The sequence below is a fragment of the Paramisgurnus dabryanus genome, chromosome 15, assembly GCF_030506205.2.
Source record: "Paramisgurnus dabryanus chromosome 15, PD_genome_1.1, whole genome shotgun sequence".
Lineage (NCBI taxonomy): Eukaryota > Metazoa > Chordata > Actinopteri > Cypriniformes > Cobitidae > Paramisgurnus > Paramisgurnus dabryanus.
The window spans coordinates 3,209,530-3,236,118 of NC_133351.1; the positions used below are offsets into that span (position 1 = coordinate 3,209,530).

General features: G+C 36.1%; 1 protein-coding gene across 1 annotated transcript in view; it reads right to left on the bottom strand.

Annotated features, from left to right (window-relative positions):
• The window catches only part of csrnp3 (cysteine-serine-rich nuclear protein 3), a 90,500-nt gene extending 76,978 nt beyond the window's left edge, over positions 1–13,522 (bottom strand). The window contains exons 1-2 of the mRNA XM_065252326.1: positions 13,371–13,522; positions 10,137–10,168 (exon numbers count right to left, since the gene is read on the bottom strand). The gene's annotated coding sequence lies outside the window, so the exon portion shown is untranslated. The remainder of the gene's footprint in view (positions 1–10,136; positions 10,169–13,370) is intronic.
• Positions 13,523–26,589: the final 13,067 nt, after the last annotated feature.

Below are 26,589 nucleotides of genomic sequence, written 5' to 3' on the forward strand. Positions count from 1 at the left end.
TTAATGATAGCGTCCTCAATGTGGCTCTATTGAATTTCAATGGTGTTATTTAGAGAGCAGTAATTAACTCGAGAAAGATCGAGACATAATGAGACCGTAATGCATCCTGATTATTAAAACATCTGTTGCCACACCGTCCCATTGTAAATAATAAAAACTGAATTTTTTAAGCTGTGCCAAAAACCTTTGCCCTGACTCAAGGGTGCTATGAGTGGTTGTCAGGGTGTTGCTATGCAGTTTTGATGTGTTCTAAGTGGTTGTCAGGGTGTTGCTATGCTATTCTGATGTGTTCTAAATGGTTGTGTGAGTGTTTTGTTTTGCACTTCTGTTGTGTTCTGTGTGGCTGTCAGGGTGTTGCTATCAGTGATGGGAATAACGGCGTTATAAGTAATTGGCGTTAGTAACTTCGTTATTTTTTTCAGTAACGAGTAATCAAATAAATTACTGTTTCCCCCGTTATAACGCCGTTATCGTTACTGACATTAAAATGCTGCGCATTACTAAAATTGATCTTACTGTAGTGATTTTCAGCAGCGTATGCTCACTCTCTCAGCCAAACACTGTTTTTCTCTTGTGTGTGTTGTGAGACACATAACGGATGATGATTGGCTTAATTTCCATCGGTAGCCAACCAGAGGCAGAGTTCACAAAAAGGCCCGCCCACACGCGCAGTCCAAGTCCAAGGAGCGAGCAGCAGTGTTAAAAAGTCTGAGCAACTTGGTCACTTTGTCGCTAGATTTAGCAACTTTCTATCACTTTAGCGACTTTATAGGACAAATCTAGCTATCTTTTCCGGCGTGGTTGGAGACTTTTGTAGACTGACATGAAAATACGCGTCGTTTTCTCTTCTCAACGAGCAGCGGTGCTGCTGCTGACTGTGCCCCATCTCAAAGCACTGACATGCAGCCCGGTCATCGCGCATCAATCACTCCGAAAACACCGGCGACAGGGCAATGGCAAGTACAACAAGCTCAAAGGTAGCGGTCGCAAACACGAAGTATAAAGCACTACTTTTCCATTGTTGAGGTGAAAGGCAAGAATGTTTGTGTAATGTGCAACTTATGCCCATGAAGAAAAAGTCTCTCCACGTCTGTGGCAAGTAATTCTGATCTAATAAAGCACCTCACATCGTCACATACTGCCACAAAATTAGTGATTTCTCTTTAGTATCCATTTTAGTCATTTAACATATTTAATTTTGTAAGGGGCATTCAAGTTATTTGAAATATTAATTTTTTTAAGTAACGCAGTAATTACTTTTCCTGGTAATTAATTACTTTTATAATAATGTAACGCAGTTACTAACTCAGTTACTATTTGTGAGAAGTAATTAGTAACTATTACTAATTACTTTTTTAAAGTAACGTTCCCAACACTGGTTGCTATGCAGTGTTGATGTGTTCTAAGTGGTTGTCAGGGTGTTGCTATGCAATTCTGATGTGTTCTAAATGGTTGTGTGAGAGTTTTGTTTTGCACTACTGTTGTGTTCTGAGTGATTGCCAGGGTGTTGCTATTCACTTCTGATGTGTTTTAAGTGGTTGTCAGGGTGTTGCTATGCAGTTCTGATGTGATTGTGTGAGGTCTTTTGCACTTCTGTTGTGTTCTAAGTGGTTGTCAGGGTGTTGCTATGCAGTTTTGATGTGTTCTGAGTGTTGTCGGGGTGTTGCTATGCAGTTCTGATGTGTTCTGAGTGGTTGTCAGGGTGTTGCTATGCAATTCTAATGTGTTCTAAATAGTTCTGTGAGTGTTTTGCACTTCTGTTGTGTTCTAAATGGTTGTCAGGGTGTTGATATGCAGTTCTGATGTGTTTTCTATGTGGCTGTCAGGATGTTGCTATGCAGTTCTGATGTGTTCTGAATGATTGCCAGGGTGTTGCTATGTGGTTCTGATGTGTTTTCTGTGGCTGTCAGGATGTTGCTATGCAGTTCTGATGTGTTCTAAGTGGTTGTCAGGGTGTTGCTATGCAGTTCTGATGTGTTCTGAATGAATGCCAGGGTGTTGCTATGTGGTTCTGATGTGTTTTCTGTGGCTGTCAGGATGTTGCTATGCAGTTCTGATGTGTTCTAAGTGGTTGTCAGGGTGTTGCTATGCAGTTCTGATTTTTTTTTCGCTATCAGGATGTTGCTATGCAGTTCTGATGTGTTCTGAGTGGTTGTCAGGGTGTTGCTATGCAATTCTAATGTGTTCTAAATGGTTATGTGAGTGTTTTGCACTTCTATTGTGTTCTAAATGGTTGTCAGGGTGTTGATATGCAGTTCTGATGTGTTTTCTATGTGGCTGTCAGGATGTTGCTATGCAGTTCTGATGTGTTCTGAATGAATGCCAGGGTGTTGCTATGTGGTTCTGATGTGTTTTCTGTGGCTGTCAGGATGTTGCTATGCAGTTCTGATGTGTTCTAAGTGGTTGTCAGGGTGTTGCTATGCAGTTCTGATTTTTTTGTAGCTATCAGGTTGTTGCTATGCAGTTCTGATGTGTTCTGAGTGGTTGTCAGGGTGTAGCTATGCAATTCTAATGTGTTCTAAATGGTTATGTGAGTGTTTTGCACTTCTATTGTGTTCTAAATGGTTGTCAGGGTGTTGATATGCAGTTCTGAAGTGTTCTGAATGATTGCCAGGGTGTTGCTATGTGGTTCTGATGTGTTTTCTGTGGCTGTCAGGCTGTTTCTATGCAGTTCTGATGTGGTTGTGAGGGTGTTGCTATGCAGTTCTGATGTGTTCTGAGTGGTTGTCAGGGTGTTGCTATGCAATTCTAATGTGTTCTAAATGGTTATGTGAGTGTTTTGCACTTCTATTGTGTTCTAAATGGTTGTCAGGGTGTTGATATGCAGTTCTGATGTGTTTTCTATGTGGCTGTCAGGATGTTGCTATGCAGTTCTGATGTGTTCTTAATGATTGCCAGGGTGTTGCTATGTGGTTCTGATGTGTTTTCTGTGGCTGTCAGGATGTTGCTATGCAGTTCTGATGTTCTCTAAGTGGTTGTCAGGGTGTTGCTATGCAGTTCTGATTTTTTTGTAGCTATCAGGATGTTGCTATGCAGTTCTGATGTGTTCTGAGTGGTTGTCAGGGTGTTGCTATGCAATTCTAATGTGTTCTAAATGGTTGGGTGAGTGTTTTGTTTTGCACTTCTATTTTGTTCTAAGTGGTTGTCAGGGTGTTGCTATGCAGTTCTGATGTGTTCTGAATGATTGCCAGGGTGTTGCTATGTGGTTCTGATGTGTTTTCTGTGGCTGTCAGGCTGTTTCTATGCAGTTCTGATGTGGTTGTCAGGGTGTTGCTATGCAGTTCTGATGTGTTCTAAATAGTTGCGTGAGTGTTTTGTTTTGCACTTCTTTTGTGTTCTAAGTGGTTGTCAGGGTGTTGCTATGCAGTTCTGATGTGTTCTAAATAGTTGCGTGAGTGTTTTGTTTTGCACTTCTTTTGTGTTCTGAGTGGTTGTCAGGGTGTTGCTATGCAATTCTAATGTGTTCTAAATAGTTGCGTGAGTGTTTTGTTTTGCACTTCTTTTGTGTTCTAAGTGGTTGTCAGGGTGTTGCTATGCAATTCTAATGTGTTCTAAATAGTTGCGTGAGTGTTTTGTTTTGCACTTCTTTTGTGTTCTAAGTGGTTGTCAGGGTGTTGCTATGCAGTTCTGATGTGTTCTAAATAGTTGCGTGAGTGTTTTGTTTTGCACTTCTTTTGTGTTCTGAGTGGTTGTCAGGGTGTTGCTATGCAATTCTAATGTGTTCTAAATAGTTGCGTGAGTGTTTTGTTTTGCACTTCTATTGTGTCCTAAGTGGTTGTCAGGGTGTTGCTATGCAGTTCTGATGTGTTCTGAATGATTGCCAGGGTGTTGCTATGTGGTTCTGATGTGTTTTCTGTGGTGTCAGGCTGTTTCTATGCAGTTCTGATGTGGTTGTCAGGGTGTTGCTATGCAGTTCTGATGTGTTCTAAATAGTTGCGTGAGTGTTTTGTTTTGCACTTCTTTTGTGTTCTAAGTGGTTGTCAGGGTGTTGCTATGCAGTTCTGATGTGTTCTAAATAGTTGCGTGAGTGTTTTGTTTTGCACTTCTTTTGTGTTCTGAGTGGTTGTCAGGGTGTTGCTATGCAATTCTAATGTGTTCTAAATAGTTGCGTGAGTGTTTTGTTTTGCACTTCTATTGTGTTCTAAGTGGTTGTCAGGGTGTTGCTATGCAGTTCTGATGTGTTCTGAATGATTGCCAGGGTGTTGCTATGTGGTTCTGATGTGTTTTCTGTGGTGTCAGGCTGTTTCTATGCAGTTCTGATGTGGTTGTCAGGGTGTTGCTATGCAGTTCTGATGTGTTCTAAATAGTTGCGTGAGTGTTTTGTTTTGCACTTCTTTTGTGTTCTAAGTGGTTGTCAGGGTGTTGCTATGCAGTTCTGATGTATTCTGAGTAGGGTTGGGTATTGGCAAGGGCCTCACGATACGATACATGGGTCATGATACAATGTACAATGATACAATGCAATACATTGCAATACATTTCAATACTCTTTCTTTTTTATAAAAAAAGCTGAATTAAAAAAAAATTATTTTAAAGCCAAAGTGCTTCCACGCGTCGGCTTTGAAAGCTGCAGGTGTTTTTACATTTTCTGCCATTTTCTCACTCCCGCTAACTTCTGAGACATTGGCCGAATGGTCGTATATGACAGACAACTGGACAGCGACAACTACAGGAGCACTGGAGGAGGTCGTTTGAAGCACACAAAGGGATTTGATGGGTTAAAAAATATTGATAGTAGACATTTTAATATCGATACACTATCAGGGGGAAATGTATCACGATAGTTAGCTGTATCGATATTTTTGCACAGCCCTAGTTCTGAGTGATTGCCAGGGTGTTGTTATGTGGTTCTGATGTGTTTTGAGTGGTTTTTAGGGTATTGTTTTACATCTGATATGTTTTGAGTGGTTGTTAGGATGTTGCTATTCAGTTCTTATGCTTTCTAAGTGGTTGTCATGGTTGTTGCTAGGGTTTTTAGTGTGTTATGGGTGTTTGCCTGCTTATCTACTCTAAGTCAACAGCCTGAAGTCTCCAGCTGTGCACCAGAACCTCACTGGGCAGTTCATTAAATTTTTACATGGCTCATGTACTTCCACCAATATGAGAGACATTTTCACCCACTTTATCATTCAACGGTTTGGAAACATAATTGCCTTTTCTTGATAGCATGCACAATCAAATGCATCATTCATAAATATTGTAGGACAAGTAACATGCCAAAGTTTAATACTTACATTTTAGGGTTTGTTCAAATTTTTAACCCTAAGAATAAACACAAGTAATAGTGATGCATAAACACTGAGGTATCTGACCGTTAAAATGCACTGGGCTTTTAGCTGCAGGCAACGACACAGAACTCAATCATAAATCTGCATGCTACATCACGCGGAAGTCAAACGGCAAAGTAAGAGAGCGTCAAATAATGCACTGCATGAGAAATGGAAGACTAGCAGGTCAAGGTAACCTATTAGCCATCATTTCATTCATGTCTGCTTGAGTGAGTGTGTGTGTGTGTGTGTGTGTGTGTGTGTGTGTGTGTGTGTGTGTGTGTGTGTGTGTGTGTGTGTGTGTGTGTGTGTGTGTGCGTGCGTGTGTGTGTGTTTGTTTACTCTATATGCCATGTAATTGTGCGAATCTTTCTCCGAAAAAAAACCTCCACGTGCTTTATCCTCAGCTGATAATAGGCAAGACATGGACTGAAAATTCCACCCAGGCGTCATGGCAACCGGTCATGGCTGAGCTGAATCTCTGAATATGAGAGAAATGCAGCGTCCGAGCACTGATGAGATGCATCAAAAAGGCGAGTCTCTAATTGATCTATAAGGGTTCTTCTGTCAAACACAAAATGCTTTTACTGACTGAATGAGCATCTCAATTCAGAGCACTTCAACTGACGGCATTATGAAAAAAATTTTGATAGAAGAGAGTTAGTTTAGAAAAATTGACTGTACACTAATCATATATCACATTATTTACACAAATGAACAACGGACAAATAAAAGTTTTTTTCTATTTTGGTGACTACAACTTAAATAAACACTTTATCAAATATGATTTGGTTTTATCCTGGTTTTCCCATTCATTAATCTTAATCTTAAGATTTGAAGCTGTTCATATAGAAAAGTATAGAAATACGGTACAATATTATATTCTTATACTGGTAACACTTTACAATAAGATTGTGTTTATTATAGCATGTTAAAATTGCCACTTTGTAGGTGTGAGCAGTAGTACCGATTAAGGGGCGGAATTTTCCCCTTCTGACATCAGAAGGGGAGCCAAATTTCAATGACCTATTTTTTCACATGCTTGTGGAGAATGGTTTTCCAAAACTAAGTTACTGGGTTGATCTTTTTACGTTTTATAGGTTGACCAAAGCACTGGGGACCAAATTATAGCACTTAAACATGGAAAAAATATATATATTTTAGATTTTCATGATATGTCCCCTTTAATGCATTAGCTAACATGATCTAAGAATGAACAATACTTCTACAGCATTTGTGAATTTCAGGATTTAAGTTTCAAGTTCATTTTATTTATACACTATAACGCTTTTTTAAAATGTTGCTTTGTTTCAAAGCAGTTTTACATTTACAGAAACCACAGAAAATGGTAGCATAAATAATTATTTACTAAAGGAAATTATTTTAATTAAATTGTACATTATCCAGCTTATTACATGGCTATTTACCTCATAAGTGAGATAAGCAACATTTGAAAATTTTATTTTCATTTTTTTAAATAAATGCAAACTTGAAAACACGTTTACTTTCGGCTTTAAGATAAGACAAGACGTTCAAATGTCACAAACACACTATTTGGTTTAATCATTTGTAAATATAATTAAAATACATATTTATTTTTGTGTAACATTAAACTGTACCTGTCAAAATGATTTGCAGCATCCGGGTTACGGTGTGTTATTAGTTTTGAGCAGTTATTAAGTAAGGGATAATGTAGAGGCAGCCGGTAGTTATCGGGAAATAAGCCCCGACAGTCTGATCAGGACCCGACGCGAAGCGGATCACACTGAAGGGGCTTATTTCCCGATAACTACCGGCTGCCTCTACATTATCCCGCTTATTACACGGCTACTTGTCACATAAGAAAAAAAACTGGACATGAATATGAATTTGAAACATTTTATTGGCATATTTGTTTTAAATTAACATTTTTTATCCTTCCGCGAAACTTTGCACAGATGCATAAAATGATCGTAATACCTTATTAAGATCCCCTGCTTCATACTTGTCTGTCTCCATTTTTTCTCTTTTAGCCAGTCTTTGAGAAGTTTTAATGCCCATTCTGTATTTTTTTGTGTGTTGGCTTCGTAGCTGTCATGCTCTATTTTGTCAAGTTCAGTCTCAGTAAGCTCTCTGTGTCTTGTCGTGGTTGTCCAGTGTTTGTCACAAGATGGCGCCAAACAAACAGTAATCTTTATTGGCGCGGAGCGATCTTACTCGTAAAAGTAGTACCGGCTATGCGTTATTTTTTTGGAGCGGTTATTATTCGAAAAGAACGAACCTGCAAATGTCTCAACTGACCAATCAGAATCAAGCATTCCAGAGAGCCGTGTAATAACTAGGAATAACAAACTTGCAAATGTCATGACTGGCTAATCAAAATCAAGCATTCCAACGGGCTGTGTAATAATCTTTGTTAATGTTATTGACAATACAATTGTTTACATTAGTTTATTGTGCATTAACTCGTGTTTACAGATACAACTTTAGATTTTAAAAATGTGTTAGTAAATGAAATCAACATGAACAAAGATTAATAAATCCTGTAGATGACATATTGTTTATTATTAGCTAATGCAATTAATGTTAACAAATACAACTTCATTTTAAAGTGTTACCAAAACTTTTGCTAATCCAGCTGACAAAATTCTTATTGTTAAACTCTGCTATCTGTTTTCCAATTATCGTATGAAATGTAAACTCAGTCCATACATCTAAAATAATTCACCAATTTGACAAAAATGTAAGCATGGACCCGTGCCTATAACAACATGGCCTGTGACCAGGGGTGTACTGTATATCTCACTAGCACAATATTTCTGTAACCAGCAGGCCGGAAAGGGCTTTGCTTCTCTTCACTGAGTTGTTCTGTATATCAGAAACAGATTATGGCATGCGTTCTACCTCTCTTCCTTTAGCTTTTCTTCACCATCACTCCTGCAGGCTGCATATTCATGTTAAAGTGCACAGCATACTCATCGATCAAACTGATGTTTCTGTCTACCAGCCGCTGCTTTTCTTTTCCCACCAAAGCTTCGTTGGACCTTCACAGTATGTCTTACAATGCCATACGAATGGAACGGTCGAGTCACCTTTATATTTGCACACAAATGTAGTCATCCCAAGACAAAAGACATCTAAACAGATTATGGTGCACGTGCGAAGGCGCCATGCGCAGAGAGACGTTATGTTGGGCTGTTATCAGGAAAGTGCCGTACCACCTCTCCCGTGAATCTTTAATGGGAGAGATTCGGCGCTCTGGCACGGCCATCTGTGCGCGCGAGGGCCATGCATGAAAGATTGAGTTATTCAAATGACCCAGCTTAATCAGACCCTCCTAGCTAACTGGAAATCCATTCTGCACATGTTGCAGTGTCCTTTAAGCATGTCATATAAAGCAATTAAATCATGTTCCCATTGGGGGATATTTGAAAGGATAAACGGATGCACTGAGGAGGAGTGTGAACACATAATGAACACATGTGTTGCAATAGTGTTAGTCTGTATATGCATGAAGCTGTTTTTGTGTGTTTGTACAAATCCCTATACGTGCATGCAATAGTTATATTGGTATTTGCCAATGCAAGCTTATTTTAGGAATAACAGATGGGAAGCAGAGGACATACGAAATATATGCAATAATGTATGTGTTGTGGATGCAAAGTGTTGCCATTTTCAGCTGCTGTGACAAAAGAAGCTGGAAGTTCATAACAAGCTGCACAGACACATTCCCTATAGTATTTCTCTCCTTCTCTCTCTAATATTGAATACATCTTGGCCCCTACGGGCCAATCTTCTCCCAATCACACATTTCCCACCTCGCACTGCTCCAGTCTTTAATTAGTTAAACTGTCATACAGTTACAGCATGTGTGTCCCCAAAGACAGCAAGCCAGCTACAAACTCTCGCTACTGAACAAAAGCTAAACCATCAGTCTAACAGACGCTCTTTTATTCAGCATCTTCAAAGCGTGACAGAAGCCTAATGCTCATGTCTGAGACCCAGAGAAAACCCACAGTTAATATCACCATTCACCCCATTTACCTTTCAAATGCAACATTTTTGGTCATAGTGTGCTTCGCCCATCACTGCAAGTTACTTAAAGGGCACCTCCACTTTTACAAAGTGTTTGGACGTAATGTGTGTTGGCATGAACACAACCACCCTACAATGAAAAAAATTTACCCGCTCCTTGTTTTTTTAATGCCCATTAAACCAAAGCAGTCTTATTAGACATGCTGTTTTGATTCTCTTATCAATGTGAGGTCACATTTATAAAGCCCCGCCCACTTACAGTCCTGCATTACCATCGTTTCCACCCTCAGTGAGTTGTACTCTGTCCACTAGATACTATTGTGTTATACTGTATTAATCAGATCTATTTGAACTAAAAGCGCTCACTGTCTGTCTGTAAGGACGTGAGGAGCTGTAGCTCATTTGCATTTAAAGGTACAGACATTAAAATGTGCATTTTTGCTCCCACCCAAATAGGGACATTTTAGACATGCTATAATAAATGATCTGTGGGGTATTTTGAACTAAAACACAGATACATTCTGGGCACACCTGAGACTTCAAATATTAAAAAAAACCAAATTAAGTGCCCTTTAAAATAAAAATTTCATACTTCTATATTAATCTAAAGAGACATCAAATAATTTATAACTACTGTATATAAACAGTAATTATTTCATAAATTATTTCTGTATTTAGTCATCCCATGTGTATGAGTTATAACCAATGCAGGAGTTTTCCTGTTTTTGTAGCACACCCCATTGGGACAAACCCATCACATCATCTTTTAGCAAACTTACAGTAAAACATTACAAACCACTTAGATAACCGAGAACATTACAAAACAATAAATAAATCATAAATCCACACACTTACCTTGAATGCAGAATGGAGCAGGCTTTAAAAATCTGCAGAAAAATAAATAAATGAAGGAAGGCGTATTAACCAGAATTGTCTTAAAAAGTTGTGCATTAAAACTATTAGGAATGTTGTGAACGTATATGAGTTGACACAAATGAACAAATGTATTAAATGCACCTGGTTTTAACCATCATTCTGCTTATTATTTTCTGCCTTTAATAATGGCTAAGAGCAGCCATTACTGCACTGACTGTTGAGTGGGCTGGTGTGTGCCCTCCATGAATGTTGCCTCATTACTGTAGGGACTATTCCCAAAGGACAGAGAGAGCGAGAGAGGGAGAGAGCAAAGCAGATATCTGCCTGACACAGCTGCAGAGAGAGAGAGAGAGAGAGAGAGAGAGAGAGAGAGAGAGAGAGAGAGAGAGAGAGAGAGAGAGAGAGAGAGAGAGAGAGATGATGATGGCCGCCTCTGAACCTCTCTAGTCCACTGTCTTTCAGTATAGCAGAAGACCGTGGTTGTGAAAGGGGTCATGCACATACACATATACACACATATACAAAACAGATAGTAAACCTACTGAAAAACAGTAGGTTCACTAGTTTATGCTTGTCTCCCAACCTGGTTTTAGCTGGTTAAGCTAATGTAACTGGCTGGTTATAAAGGGGTTTTGGCCACTAGGAGACCAGCTGACCCACCACCTTTACAGGCTGGGAGCTACTTCCATCTTAAACCAGCTAAGACCAGCCAACCAGCTTAGCCAAGCTTCCAGCCTGGTTAAGTTGTTGGTTTAGCTGGTCTTCCAGGGAAGTCCAGCTAAAAAGTGTCCAAATCAACAAACACATAAACTACTCACAAAATATGTTGTGCTGCAGTAACTATCTTAAGAGCCATGCAATGAAAATAAACCAAATTTTGTCATGTTATCACAGTCATTCACTGTAGTACAATGCTCTGACTAAGAATGCATTATTTTGCACTTGTATAGTCTTTTTTTATTTTGAAATTTTAAGAGCAATAAACATATATCGAAATGTTTACATTCAGATATGTAAATCAAAATGTTTAAATTGATATTAGTTAATTAATGGGGAGATAATTGAGAATCGAATCGAATCGAATTTGAATCTGACTGATTAAATGAATCGTTAGATTAATCGATCTATCGGAAAAAAAGAATCGCTAGATTAATCGTTTAAAAAATAATAGTTTATCCCAGCCCTAGTGCTGTACAAATATATAAGGCTTAAAACAGCACATTCTCTTGAAATGCGTATAAATAGCACGCAGTGTGAAAAGTAGTGCAATACATATGCCAATTTACAATTTTGCATGCATATAATACGCCAGTCCTTCCTGTTCACTTATATGGCACATCTTTTCATGTCGTTTTATTTATTAGTTTCTCATTTGTTTTCTTTTTTTAACATTGTTGCTTGGTTTTGGGGTTAGAGCAAGTTTTTAACATAAAATGACATTCTAACCTAAACCCCAATTCTAACCCCAAACCCAAGGGACAATGATTTAAAAAACAGAAAACAAATCAGTAACCATAAATAAATGACACGAAAAGATGCGCCATATAAATGAGGACTAGCATATCATACGCACGCAAAATTGGAATTTGGCATATGTACTGTATTTCACAATATTCACACTGCATGCTATTTATATGCTTTGTTTTCATAAAAATGGGTTGGGCTTAAAAGCTATTGCATTTGTATCCTTGCATAAAGCAACCTTCTAGATTTGCATGCAGCAAGATTTTTTACAAAAAGAGTCATTTTATTAATAATCATTTTATTATCTGGTCTGCTGATAAATAGTACAGTTTGGCTAGAATCTAAAGAATAGCGCCCATCAATGTCATTACACCACGTGTGAGCATTTAACAGCAGCAGTGTGCACAGCTTCTTAATTGTACTGTTTATTGCCTGCATAAATTACTCATCATCTTATGTAACAGTAATTGATAACTGATCAGTTTAACATGATCAACAAAAGGGATCAAGATAAACATGTGACCATTTATGTTGCAAAACAACTTTGTATAAAGAAACAACACAATATGGCTATTCATCTCTGAGGGGTAATTTGGTTTTGGGGAGACATAATGGATAAGGCACATACAGGAATAAACAAGCGATGCCAGAAGAAGATATGATGGTCGGTAGCATGAGTATCAGAAATAAGATAAAGAAACAAAATTGTTGTCTAGATGCAATATGAATAATTTATGAAATATACAATGTATGTAACACCAACCATGATAAATATTGGCTATTTTAAAATGAAATGATTTCATGTAGGCTTAAAAATTAGTGCTAATAATAATTTATTTAAAGGGGGCATTTTACAAGACTTTTTTAAGATGTAAAATTGATCTTTGGTGTCCCCAGAGTATGTATGTGAAGTTTTAGCTCAAAATACCATACAGATAATATGTTAAAATTGCCACTTTGTAGGTGTGAGCAAAATGTCCTGTTTTGGGGTGTGTCCATTTAAATGCAAATGAGCTGATGAAATGCAAACACTAATTGGTGTTTGTTAAAACTAAAATTCAATTGTGCTGTCAATTATTTTCTCTCTCTCTTTCTTTCTCTCTCTGCACTAATTGGCAATGCCGTGATTGGATAGTGCAGATTAAGGGGCGGTATTATTATAATAAGATCCCCTTCTGACATCACAGGGAGCCAAATTTCTATTTTTCACATGCTTACAGAGAATGGTTTACCAAAACTAAGTTGCTGCGTTGTTCTTTTTTTAAATTTTCTAGGATGAAAGAAGCACTTAGGATAAAATAATAGCACATAAACATTGAAAAAGTCATGATATGTCCCCTTTCAAAAACAATACATGTAATGTACAGCGTTTAAAAAAAAGGCAAAAGCAGCTATACCATAAAAATTATTAGCCACGAAGGAGGAGATGACTAAGTATTAAATAATAACATCAACAATAATTGCTGATAAATAATAATATCAATAAAATATTCACGTGCATTTTATTCCAAAATGATTATTAAGTTGTTATTATTGTGTCAAAAAGCAGAAATAATAAAAAAAAATAATTAAAAATCATTTTATCATTAATTTTTGTACTTTTCACATCTCAATCGATCTAAAATCCAATATATGAAACCTGCACACATGAGACACTTACAGTATGAAAGCGTGGGAACACAAACCCATTACGCGTCACTCAGTTATTGCGTTCATCACATTGACAATATACAATACACGCGCACTTACCATTCATACTCTTCAATCTCCTTCATCAGACACATCCGCCAGATCAAATACAGCGAGCATTACACTTGACTGTAAGATTTTATCATAACCGGCATTTGCCGCAGCTGCACCTATTACACGGAGCGCACAGGAGAAACAATGGTGCAGACAAGAACATAAATGACAGACCTTACTAAGGCGAAGCCGTACATCATAAATATTCACTACGTGCTGTCATGACGCACTAAGCCAATCGTCCAATAGAAAGCGCTAGATTCATAAATGTTAATTAGGCGCTGTCGACGTTTCGTTGGTTTCTTCCAATCATGACGAAGAGTTGGCTCATGAATATTATAGAAGAATGCGTCGAACCATAGTAGGATTCGTAGTAGGCGTGAGGCGTCGTCGTCTTGAAAGTCAGTCAGTGGCCACTAGAGATACTGCTGCCTTCTGAGGGAACTTAGGGTTTTCCCATACGGCTTAGGTTTTCTCATGGGTTTCAGCCAATTTTATTGTTGCTCATAACAGCGCTGGCTGTTACTGTGGGATATGAGGGTGATGGTAGCGAATCACCGCAATGACTGACATCAGGATATTGTATACACATTATTTTTTAAAGCAATATACTGGATAAAAATACAATAAATAACAATAAAAAAATAAACCTTATTGATACATTATGCATCCCATCAAGCTTGGCATTTATATATATATATATATATACTAAAATATCAAAAATGTAATAAATACAAAAGATATGTAACCCTATCTGTGAAAACGATTTTATTTTGAGATAACAACTTTGATTTCAACCATTAGTTTTACTATGATTTCAATGTTTGACATGACCTAACTTAGTCAATTTTAAAGGTATCAAGGTTATTTTCACAACAGTAAATCTAAAAAAAAAGACTTTAGCTGGGTTTTCACAGGCATATGTCATATGTATTTAAAAGCAATCTTAAATATAATTGTAAAAAATATAAAAGAAAAAATAAAATGTAATAAATGTATAGGTTAATTTGACACTGGATAAACTTCACATTGATACTGTCTTAAAATTATTTTTATTCTGTCGATTATTGATTATTCTAGTGCATTTATCAAGTAATCTATTATTTATAATGACTAGTTTTAACACGTTAAAATGTTTATGTACCTGTAGGACTAAGATGACAGAAGAAATGACATCATTCCAACCTGACGGGACATCCTCGGTTATAATTTCCCACTCGTTTAGTAAATGCTGACATCTGGTGGCAGATTGTAAGAATTGTAGAGATTCAAAAACTGTGTAGCTGCGCATGCTCATGATGACACGTGTCACTCGCATAATACAACAATTTGGTCAAAATGAATGAGAATATAAATGGATAATATTTTTAATTAAATATTAACATTTTTATTACAATATGATTCTGAGGCGACCTGTAAAATAATATGATAAATAAATATATCAGAATTTTAGGGGGGACGAAATTTTAATTAAATGAATAAATACTAAATAAATCATGAAAAGGGAGTGATTTACATTAATTTCCATACATTAACTTTTTTCCTACTATTTCTGTGTTACCTTTATTTATATATCTACTTATAGTTATTTTACAATCTCGGATGAATAATCGTAAAAACTATTCTGCATAGTTTTATATCTACTCCAATCTGCATGTCAGAATGTTTATTGTCTATTGTTAATTAGAGTAATTGTTTAATATCATCATGAGGATCACAAGGTAATGCTTGTTTTTATTGTTGTGTATCATATATCTGAATGAACCTGCCTTTATTTGCTGGCTTACTTAATTTGTGATTTATGCATCAGTCATTTTTCTGATTCTGAAGTTTGTCATGCTTTTTATAGTTGTTTGACCTGTGCTTATATCAACGTTGCATTATCTTGTGTCAACATCAGCTAATTGAGGTACAATATCTGAGATGGGTGATTTTTGGCTGTAGGCATGCCGCATATATCTTTATATTTATTTATTAATGCATTTGACTAACAATGCATTACAATACATGTTTAGCATTAGTACTTGTGTTCCATGTTTGACCCATCCCATGACCTTTTGCACTGCAAATGCAATGCTCTGAGCTATACAGGAACACTATCTGCTGTTGTGCATCAACGTGTAGGGCTTGATTCAAATGTCATGTGATATTTTACTATTTGTATGACTTCATCATGATTTTTTGATCAATTTTTATTAAACATCAATTGACAACAAATCAGATATAGTCAGCCATAATACCAATTTCATAATACTGGAGGCCACAGTTTTCTTATAATTCTTCACCATTGGGTCAACTTCTAGAGGAGGCATCAAGCACTTTGCCTATTGCAGAGACCAGTGTTGGGTCAAAAAAAGGTAATTAAATACTAGTTACTAATTACATCTTCAATCATGTAATAAGATTACTGTACAAATTACTTTATCCAAAAATTATTTAATTACTTATTACTAATTACTTTCTAAATCCTATTTAGTAAATGATACATATTGAAACGGCTCAAATAAATCATATAAAAGTACATCAATTATTCTGGACACACTTTTTAAGGTCCAATTCTCACTATTAACTACTGGTAACACTTTATTTTACAGTGACTTTGTTACACATGCTACATGTAATTATTATAGTAATAACAGTTAATATGCATAATTACATGCAACTAACCCTAAACCAAACCCTAATCCTTACCCCAACCCTATAGTAAGTACATGTTGGTAATGATTATTACTTAGTACTTAAATTTATACTGTAACAGTGATGCCGTAAAATAAAGTGTGACCTAACTACTTTTGCCTCAATATACTACTACTTATTAATACTTAGTAAAGTATTTGTTAAGTTTAAGTATTAAGTAGACTATAGAAAGTAGGTAGGATTAAGGATGTACAGTACAAATAAGGTTTTGCAGAATCAGGCATTAATATGTGCTTTTTAAGTATTAATAAACAGGCAATATCTCAGTTATATTAATGCCAACAACTAATTAGTTAGTAGTTACACCCAACACTGACAGATATATGCCAAAGGTGCTGTTTATTTGTAATGTTATTTTGCTTTTTTTTCTCCAGGAAAACCATAGCTCTACGTCTATGTGTTTATATGACAGTTCTGGCCAGCAAAAAATGACAGACGGATTTGCTTTCGAATCACTAACCTTAATGTCACGATTTCAAGGTCAAACTTTATTATAGATTTTATTTCTCCTCGCACTGCAAGCCATCAAACCATCACATTTGTTTATGTATCAAAATAGATTTACAACCTTGAAATGACATCATTATGAATGTTGTGAACTACACATTACGTTACTGTGATCAAAGTATTTGTCTGCTTGTTTTTTTTTTTGGAGGGGATGTAAGACTTTACAGCAAATGTAGTGTATAAATAAGAAAAAACAAACTTTAAAAAAACTTAGCAAAAATATAATAATGTTTTTCCAATGCACTATGGATCATAATCTAAATCTTACTTTTACATCTAGATTCCTTTGTCCAATGACATTTGGTATAACAAGCAATTTGTTATATAAGATAAATCTAGAATACATAAAATGTAATATCAATAAAGAAAATCAGATTACAAATCTATGGATTAATGGTATGTTAACATAAAACTTTCCTCAGACCGTTTACTGGATTTGCAGACATTCGCATGCCAGTGTTGTTGATATTCAGGTTCGCCTGCTCATGTTGCATTATTAAAGGGCTTTTTTGCTGTTATCACTATTCTAGAATAAATTGACCAGTTTTTATAATCTTGTTAATTCCCATGAACAGATGTAATTCCCTTAAAATACTTTTTTTTTCAAAATTACAGAAGTGCAATGGCATGCAGGTTGTGATTATTGGAATATACAATATCAGCCCTATATGCAGTTCAGTAATTGTCTAAATAGATGTATTTGTTTAGGCTAGATGCCACTCATATTTTGACATTTTTCTGTTATTGCTGCATTTGACTGACAAGACTTGTAACATCCAGAATAAGGTTATGTACAGGTGAAAAACCTCACCATCCATCTATTTGTGCTGAAGATATTCAAGCTGTAGACAGTCATTTGTCATAAAGCAAGATTTTAGGACCTGTGACTTTTTGAATGTGTGCAGTAAGATATCCTGTAGTCGCTCCAAGTCATACTGGATAGATACCTGTATTACACGATAGTCTCTTTATCTGTAAGGTTGTCAGGTATCTTTGTTTACTCTAAGGGTGATGTTTTTTTAAACGTCTACATTGTTCTGACTTCACCGCTGGGCTGAACATAAACAACAAACAGAATCAAAGCTTTGAAACATACGCTGTTTTTAATTCATAACTAGTTCTTTACATTCAGGATTTAATCGTGGACTAATGCTTTGATGAGTAGCCTACAATAAAGCACAGTTATTTTCAGACTTCGCTGTTATTGATAAATTTTAAAGGCTTTTAAAGGAAGATCATGCAAATGATAATGCATAATTTTAGCATTTTTAAGATGCAAGAAACCTCAAACAAAGTGCTTGTAAAACTGTTGCACAGCAGGCAGATTATTACAGTACAATAATTTAAACCATCTGGATGATAAATGCTTAAGATAAATGTATTATTAACAATAATCAGAACAGACATTTAAAGGGGTCATGAAATGAGAAATCAAATTTCTCTTGATCTTTTAACATATTGGAGATCTTGGTATTATTAATACATCCTGCAAGCTTTAAACATCCTCTTCACCAATAATTAAAGCATTTATGTAACCATTTTCTAATGGTTTAGATGTATTGTTTCCATCTTTCCATTGATGTATGGTTTGAAAATCTGAGGGTGCACAAAAATCTAAATATCAAATACAAAAAAACTACTTTAAAGTTGTCCAAATTAAGTCCTTAGCAATAGAGGATGTTAAAGCAATATTATTTATTTATTTATTTATTTACAGTAGGAAATTTACAAAATGTCTTCATGGAACATAATTTTTACTTAATGATTTTTTCCATAAACTTTTAACTTTGACCCATACAATGTATTTTTGGCTATTGCTACAAATATACCCATGCGGTCCTGGGTCACATTTCAATACGACCTGCCGCTAGTTGAGTGCTACACCCATATAAATAAAGCCTCGCCCCTAGAGTTCATGACATGAAGAAACATAACTCAGCCATGCAAAGGAACTTCTCCATGGATACTGAACTTTGAACTTTCAAGTTTAAACAAAATAGCTTGAAAATGTGTTGCTTGAAAAATTTAGTTTGGAGCCTTATCACTGTATTGTAGTAGTTTTTTACCTATATATACTTAAACTCACCTAAAGGATTATTAGGAACACCTGTTCAATTTTTCATTAATGCAATTATCTAATCAATCAATCTTATGGCAGTTGCTTTAAGGCATTTAGGGGTGTGGTCCTGGTCAAGACAATCTCCAAACTGAATGTCAGAATGGAAAAGAAAGGTTATTTAAGCAATTTTGAGCATGAGATGGTTGTTGGTCCCAGACGGGCCGGTCTGAGTATTTCACAATCTGCTCAGTTACTGAGATTTTCACGCACAACCATTTGTAGGGTTTACAAAGAATGGTTTGATAAAGGAAAAACATCCAGTATGCAGCAGTCCTGTGGGTGAAAATGCCTTGTTGATCCTGGAGGTCAGAGGAGAATGGGCCGACTGATTCAAGCTGATAGAAGAGCAACTTTGACTGAAATAACCACTCGTTACAACCGAGGTATGCAGCAAAGCATTTGTGAAGCAACAACACGCACAACCTTGAGGCGGATGGGCTACAACAGCAGAAGACCCCACCGGGTACCACTCATCTCCACTACAAATAGGAAAAAGATTTGTACAATTTGTACGAGCTCACCAAAATTGGACAGTTGAAGACTTAAAAAATGTTGCCTGGTCTGATGAGTCTGGATTTCTGTTGAGACATACAGATGGTAGAGTCAGAATTTGGAGTAAACAGAATGAGAACATGGATCCATCATGCTTTGTTACCACTGTGCAGGCTGGTGGTGTAATGGTGTGAGGGATGTTTTCTTGGCACACTTAAGGCCCCTTTGTGCCAATTGGGCATCGTTTAAATGCTACGGCCTACCTGAGCATTGTTTCTGACCATGTCCATCCCTTTATGACCACCATGTACCCATCCTCTGATGGCTACTTCCAGCAGGATAATGCACCATGTCACAAAGCTTGATTAATTTCAAATCAGTTTCTTGAACATGACGATGAGTTCGCTGTACTAAAATGGCCCCCACAGTCACCAGATCTCAACCCAATAGAGCATCTTTGGGATGTGGTGGAACGGGAGCTTCGTGCCCTGGATGTGCATCCCACAAATCTCCATCAACTGCAAGATGCTCTCCTATCAATATGGGCCAACATTTCTAAAGGCGAAAGGGGGTCAAACACAGTATTAGTATGGTGTTCCTTATAATCCTTTAGGTGAGGGTATATTAACTATACACCTTCACTAGAGTTATAAGAGCTGTGTAGTACAATAATTTTTATGATGAAATATTCTGCATCAATGCATAAAGATGAAAATCAATATCATGTTAGCTCATGTCCATATTGATAAATGTCAAGTCTTTGGGGAAATGACAATATGCCCAGTTTTCTGCCATACGCTTGTTTAATAAATAAGGCCCAATGTGCATAAAAAGACAGTTCGAGAAGCTGTGTGTGAGAATGTTGTCAATCATAGAAGTGGGCGTTGTCTTCGAAGAAAGGGCACAAATCCCTAAATATCATAAAGAATAAAAGTCAGGGATATATATTGACATTAATGACTTAACTTTGTGTGTTTTTAAGCAAAAACACATTAGTACTATTATAATTACACCTCAGGGAGCGCAATAAAGTAATAAAAAAATAGGTCATGACTCTTTTAAATTCTTCCAAAATAATGTTATGTAGATAATAATATATCAGATGTTTACAGTTGCCTAGCGACTCGGTGCATTCATTTTGACTGTGAGGTCACAGGTGTGTCTACATGAACTATTTTGTGGCATTAAACATTGCTCACTTAATGAGAATTCAGAGTATGAATCTGTTTTATAAACTTAATGGCTGCAGAAATCTCTGGCTCGCTCACTGGAGGCGTTCATTAATGTTGATCTATTTAAAGCTGTTTTAATAAATGATATCGTGAAAAGCGGTACGAATGAACTCCACTTAATATTGTCCAATTAATCTTGTGCAAAACCGACTCATTTAAATAAAACTCACATTCTGCCTTATAATCACAGGGCCTGCATGTACCGTATTTACATGCATTTTTAAACAACTTTTATATTGCGTGTGTTCCATCTGTTGAATTGAAAAGTATGATATAGCGTCACTTCTGCCATTGGTCGCGGCTGACTGAACCGTTCTCCAATTACCTTTGTTTAAACTGACATCCAGGATGGCAAACGTAATCTGCCGGGGACCTTGAGAGTTTAGAAAGTGTCTGCTTTGATTAAAGAGGCTAAAAATAAAACCCGTGCAGCCAAGGTAATGCCTAGCAACAACGTCTGCCAGCTGTAACATGATGTACCCTCACTAAAACCTTTGATAACAGAAGAAACTTTAACATTGTAGAGGTTCAATCTTTTTGTGAGGGTTTTATTGTGAGTGTTTTAAAAATTGTGCTGATGCTGACAATGGGAGCTCATGGGGTTTTATGGTTTAGCATTGGTTAATGATGCACCGATTTTTTGCTCGTCTTGCTGGTTAGTGAACTTTTGTCACTTTCTCTGCAGTATTGTCTTTGAGGTTGTTTAAATTGCATACTAACATACTAATCTTTAACTATCTAATCTTCCCTTGTGTAGGGTGCATCGGGGGGCCTGCCCCCCAAAAGTAAATTCATAACATAAAACAATCTATAATTTGAATTAAACTAAATTTATTCAATAATACAATGTGTTGTAAGTTTTACTGCTTAGTTTTCTGCAATTTTAAGTATACAGAATTTATGATAGATAACGTAAATTAAAAGAAAACATTTCTCTGCCAATTATGCTTTCCTGGCGAGTTTTTACGGTAATCTGTAATTTCACCATTATTCACTAGATGGTGCTCTTACTCAATTTATAAAAAACTTAAGCAAAAACAAATTGAAGTATTTTTAAACTCTTTGTATGTTTTATCGTTTATCGCTAAATATTTGGTATTTTTGAAGAAACCTACCCATATTTAAGAGGTTATAAAACGAGAAAATCACAAAGAATGCTGGCAAGCAACTTTAAAAAAAAAATGCTGGTGGGGAATGAGTTAATGTATTTTATAAAATGTTATAAACTGGCCCGTATGAAAATGGTTAGTGTGGTAAAGCCATGGTTTTGCTGATAGTAATCTAACCCCCAAAAACCATGGTTACTACACTTTTACCACAATAAAACCATGGTTAACGAACAAAACCCAGTTTAAGAACCATTGCTCTATGCACAAAAGCACATGGTATACATAAAGGGACAAACATGCTCTGCTTCTGATGTACATGTTTAAGGTCAAGGTCAAGCTTTATTTGAATCCTTTTTGGGCAATTTAGATACAGCGGGTAGTCAAAATATATATATATATATGTATATATAATAACGGACCCATACAATACATAAAAAAAAATAATAATAATAATTATACACTGCAAAAAATGACTTTCTTACTTAGTATTTTTGTTTTCAGTAGAAATATCTAAAAATTCTTAAATTAAGATGCTTTTTCTTGATGAGCAAGTAAATAAGTCTAGTTTTAAGACAAATAATATACAATTTAAGTGAAATTGTCCTTAAAACAAGCTAAATTAACTGCCAATGGGATGAGAAAAAAAATTGTGAAATAAGATTTCTTTTTTCTTAAACACTTAATTCAAGTAAAATTTTCTCACCCCGTTGGCAGATAATTTTGCTTGTTTTAAGCATGAATTTACTTAAATTGTATATATTTTTTGTCTAAAAACTAGTATTATTTTCTTAGGTCATTTTGCTTATTAAGAAAATACATCTTGATTTAAGAATTTTTAGATATTTCTACTGAAAACAAGACAAAAATACTAAGTAAGAAAGTCATTTTTGGAGTGTATATAAAATACATTAAGTTTTCTTAAAAGTATCCTCAAGGTCATTTAACAGCCAAATAACACAGGAGATAAACAAATATTTGTGTCGGTTTTCACCATCAGAAGTCTGCAATGGATGGTCACTGTCCAAAACCACAGATTTGTCATTTGTCATTACATTTTTGGTGAACAAAAATGACAAACTTTTTTGTACAATGTGGACTGTATGCCTAGTGGTTATTGTGTACTGTATTCACATTTGGTTGTGTGATAAACCAGTAGGTATGATAAAAAGGTACAAATGTGTCAACTAGTAGAGATTTTGGACTTTCACTTCTATTGAGGTTACGCACTTACGTCACATTGCTGTGCGCATGGTATCGAAAACGTAATTTTTGTTACCTATCAAATAGGGGCTGTTTTCTTCAAAAATACCAAATTTTCAGAGTTTTTACTGTTTTTGAATGAGTGGATGCATAGTGTTTTATAAGTTGTGTAAGAACACCACCTAGTGGATAATAGCGAAAATATGGATTGCCGTAAAAACTCGTCATTTGCAGGGAAGCGTTTTCTCGTAATTGATGAGGTAACTTGTCAATTGCGGGGAAATAGTTAATAATAAGAAATATGACTATATGTTTTTTTTCTATTTATTTATCTTAAAGTTTGTTTGTTTTTGTCTTCTTTTTTCAGGTAGAAAAATATCTATGTTGTGATATCGTTATCATAATATATAAGTGCTCATATCATGATATAATATTTTGGTCATATCGCCCACCTTTCTATGCAGATCATGTAGAAGCCCGGAAGCCTTAGCTTACATGTGCAACTGGTGTCCAGTTTCATCTTTTAACCTTGAGGAACACATCCCCAGGCTTTTCAAGGCCTCTGGCAGTCCAAGGCCCTGGTGCATAGACCCCACTTACCCTGTTTACAATCCAGTCCTGTGAAGTGGTAAATATTTTAGGTGCCTGTTTGACTTGTAGGTATAATAAATGTGACTGTAGCACTGATTTATCCTTTCTCAATGTGGCATTGTTGAGTTTTATTGTTTGTCTAGATTAAGGTTAATTCAAAATCAGCAATATTAATGTCATTGTTGGTTTGTCTAAATTAGTTATTGATTGCATGTTCAGCCACAACTATCATTAAAGCTTTTGTAGACAGAGAGAATGATTCACTTTCCCTTTTAACATTTTGAGTTTGTATAGATGCAATAAAAGCTTTAAGAGCCTCTTTGGTTAGGAGAAAGTCATTCGGGTTTCCTGAATAGGACACAGAAACTTGAGAGGAGGAGATCAGGATTACATTCTCACGTTACACAGACTTTACTGAATAAATCATTGGTGTTAGATAAAGGCGGCTCACTGTAGTCTCTTTCAATCATCTGTGTACGCGAGAAGATGCATCTATCAAAAGCCTTCATCTTTTCTTGGCAACATTCTTTATGGGACACAGATGATGAATGTTTAAAAAATACCTCTTGGTTGTCGGTATGTTTATGTCTTTGACCTTCAGGAGGTGTCCAACGTGCTTTGAGAGAGCAATTTAATTTCCTAACAATGGAAACTCAATCACAATATGAAGCTTTAATTGCTTCAGAGGTTCAATCCCCCGGCCAATCTCTCTCTCTCTCTCTCTCTCTCTCTCTCTCTCTCTCTCTCTCTCTCTCTCTGTATATGTGTAGTTATTATAGATGCAAGTGTTTTTCGGGCCGCTGAGCCCTACAGACAGAAGAGGGAATACAGAACCAACTTCTCAAAATCATCAACAGGTGGGTCTGTCTGTCTTTCTGTATGTCTGCCTGTGCTTGTTTGTTTATGTTAACATGTATAGATATGTGTGGGTGTACATACATTATCTTCAAAAAATATCTCAAGGTGCAAAGAAGCCTCTTGATAAAATACCAAGTTAACATTTCTACAAACAGATGTCTATGCAGATGTCATTGTAATTTATTGAATATTATCGGCACAGAAATTTTGCATTGTTGCATCCCTTAGTACCTGTGCTTCAACAGTAGAAACTTTTAAATCTAGATTAAAAACACATCTGATTAACTCTGCGTTTACTGAATGAGCTGCACTTTTACTCCAGTTTTATTCTTTTTAACATATTTTAAAGTGTTTTTATTAAAATAACACACTGTAAAAAATACTTTGCTGCCTTAAATTGTTTTGTTAAATCAACTCAGATTTACAAGTCATTTCAACATAATATTATTTATCTTGACTAGAGATGAGTTGTTATAACTACAGGTGAGTTGTTATAACTTTTAAAATTAAGTTGACTTTTCTCAACTATATTTTATAAGTTGTGACAACTCATCTCTGTTGACATGACTTGTAAATCTGAGTTGATTTAACAAAAAAATTTAAGGCAGCAAAGTTTTTTTTTTTTTTTTACAGTGCACTTATTTGGTTTAAATGTATATTTTAAATTCTCATGTAAACTTTTTGTTTTTATTTCTAGTATTTTTACATTTTTTTCTGTAGACATTATTGCTTTAGTATTAATGTGATGTCATGTTTTTGAACCAACGTGGTTGTGCAACAAAGTCCCCCGAAAAGTGCGGTCCCGCACTTTTTAACTCATCGCCACCGGTGTTGGGGGTAACGCATTACAAGTAATGTGCATTACGTAATAATATTACTTTTCTGATGTAATAAGTAAAGTAATGCATTACTTTATAAATGTACACATTAATATTTGTGTTACTTTTTAAGGAAGTAATGCAAGTTAATTTTCAGTTTATTTAATAAGATAAAAAAAAAATAAAGTGCGTGCCTGAGCGGGAACAGTTTGAGTCAGAAAAGGAGATGGCGGGCCAGAGCTTGACATTTTTACGATGGAAATATGCAATTTCTGAATGCTGAACTTCTCAGTCATAAAAAACACCTGCAAGGCCTGAAAGAGATCAAGCCTCAGACAAGAAAGAAAAAATAACACAAAAGTCACTTAAGAGTAACATATACCCTTTCACAAGTGAGCATTATAATGCGAATCATCTTTCGCGCAAGCCCATCTGGCTGAGCTTCAAAATACGGGAGCGGGAAGCGATCATTTTGCACATATTTCATTGCTAAAAAACAACTTTATTTTGTGTATGTGGTATAATACAATGTGTTTGCGTGGTTTATGGTTAAAAAAACACATTATTTTCCACATACCGTACATTTTTGTAGCTCCTGATTGCACTTTCTTCCTAAAAACAGGAATTTGAAAAGGTCTGTGTCCCTGATTGGCCAGCTAATCTGTATGTTGTGATTGGCCTGAATACCTCTGACATCAGCCGGAAGATCCTTAAAACACATTGGGGCGGTTTCCCGGACAGGGATTAGACTAGTCCTAGACTTAAACACTTTTAAGAGCTCTCCAAACTGAAAATAACTTGCACTCACATATCTTAAAATACATCAGTGCCCTTTGTTTTACCTCAAAATGCACACAGGTAATGTTTTTAGTAAGGCATGTTAGTTATATTTCCTAATTAAACTAAGGCCTAGTCCTTGACGACACTTGACCATTCGTCAATATGTGACGCGGAGGGTATACCTTTCGCGTAATTTTTTGACGAACTGGGGACTTCAATACTATTACGTCCGTTGCATTCTCTTCTCCTATTTTCTTACCAATTTCGCGTCGGTTTAGGGTTAGATTTACATAATGACATCCCTACCCAAACCTAACTCTAACCCCAACGCCAGGTGACAACTGTTTCTAACCCCAACGCCAGGTGACAACTGTTTAATTTCGCGTACACTGTTTAATTTCGCGTACACGGTTTAATTTTGCGTAATCTAACCCTAAACCGACGCAAAATTGGTAAGAAAATAGGAGAAGAGAATGCAACGGACGTAATAGTATTGAAGTCCCCAGTTCGTCAAAAAATGACGCGAAAGGTATACCCTCCGCGTCACATATTGACGAATGGTCAAGTGTCGTCAAATATTGACGAAATGGGGTGAGACTGTGTTACAACCGCTAATCCTGGTCCGGGAAACCGCCCCTTCGAGTTTCACAGATAATATAAAACTGTGCTGTAAACAAAGCGAGTCGGCTCGTGGTTCACAGACTCTCCATAGGGACTTTATTGAAAAGCATTGCAGGGTCTGTTGTTTTAATATCGGTGCATTGTAGTGAAACTCAATAAACCTTTATGGAAATGAAGTGTTTAAATGCATTTCAGTTCAGA